This window comes from Cyprinodon variegatus, unplaced genomic scaffold, assembly GCF_000732505.1.
Source record: "Cyprinodon variegatus isolate N-32 unplaced genomic scaffold, C_variegatus-1.0 Scaffold99, whole genome shotgun sequence".
In the NCBI taxonomy this organism is placed as follows: Eukaryota; Metazoa; Chordata; class Actinopteri; order Cyprinodontiformes; family Cyprinodontidae; genus Cyprinodon; species Cyprinodon variegatus.
Genome location: NW_015150552.1, coordinates 719134 through 720535, shown reverse-complemented (window position 1 = coordinate 720535; position 1402 = coordinate 719134). Strand labels below are relative to the sequence as shown.

General features: G+C 36.9%; 1 pseudogene; it reads left to right on the top strand.

The window, feature by feature from the left end:
• LOC107084394 overlaps window positions 1-1402 on the top strand; it is an 86872-nt pseudogene that overhangs the window by 12972 nt on the left and 72498 nt on the right.

Genomic DNA, 1402 nt, shown 5'->3' with positions numbered 1-1402 from the left:
GTGGCCAAGGTTTTGGGGGCCCACTAATATACATTTATGTTTAATTGATCCATCATTTACAAACATTAAATTCCTGTAATTTTATTCTCACAAACATAAATTCCTCTTTCAGGAGAGCATATTTGGATTGTCCTGGATGGACCTGTTGATGCCATTTGGATTGAAAACTTGAACTCAGTATTGGACGACAACAAAATTCTGACATTGGCAAATGGAGACCGTATACCAATGGCACCCAACTGCGAGGTGGTTTTTGAGCCACACAACATTGACAATGCCTCTCCGGCTACCGTGTCACGTAATGGCATGGTGTTCATGAGTTCATCTGTTCTAAGCTGGAGCCCCATACTGGAGGTAAATTATCCATTTTCCTAAAACATCAATAACAGTACTATTCACTTTATTAGGTTCTGATTTATTGTTAGTGAATACAAATAGCCAGTCCCATGGATGCAATACAATGCATTTTGGCATCCTGATCAGCATCCTGATCGAGGCCAAGGCCATATATATATATATATATATATATATATATATATGCCCAATGCATAAACGTATCCTTAAAAAAGATATTTAGGGGGTTTTGATAACCAAAAGTTGTAGGTGTCATAAGATTTCAGTTACTGTTGATGTACGTGCCACTCTTGTCAACCAAGAGCAAGAAACGAGGCTAATAATTATTATGGTGTGTTAATGATTTAGGCTAATGGTGGTGATTTAACGAAATGAGGGTTACTTTAATGGTACAGTACAGATTAATACCCTTTATAGAGCATTCCTTAAGTGGCACAGCCTACCTGAATAATGATGCTATTGGGTTAATATGAACAAAAAACTTAAATGATTTATATTTGGTTAAATCTATTCCAAAGAGAATGAAGGCAGTTCTGAAGGCAAAGGGGGTCCAGCTGAGTACTGCTATTAAGAACCTAAAAGACTGACTGGTAAATGCAGAAAGGGTTCTTGTATTATTATACTGAGATATTGTGATCCTAATGTAATTTATTTAGGCTAGACTCTAACAATTCTTGTATAGCCATATTTTATTCACTTTATGATATTCATTCTTAAAATATTATTGCATGATTTAAAAAAAAAAATCATACAACTGGACGGCAGTTTTATAAACAGGTTAGCACATGCTAATCTAAGGTGTGTGTGCATTCAGACATTATTGAACAATTTAGAATCTTCCACATTGGCAAACAATGACAGCAATGTGTTTATTCTCACCAACCCTGGTTGAAGAAACGCTCTCCACAGGAGGCAGCGACACTCAGAGAATTGTTCTCTTCTTCCTTCTCTGAACTCTACCGCTTCAGTTTGCAGTCCTTGGAGTTCAAAATGGACATGTTGGAGGCCTTTGTCATCAAGCAATGCATAAACATGCTGCAGGGGCTTA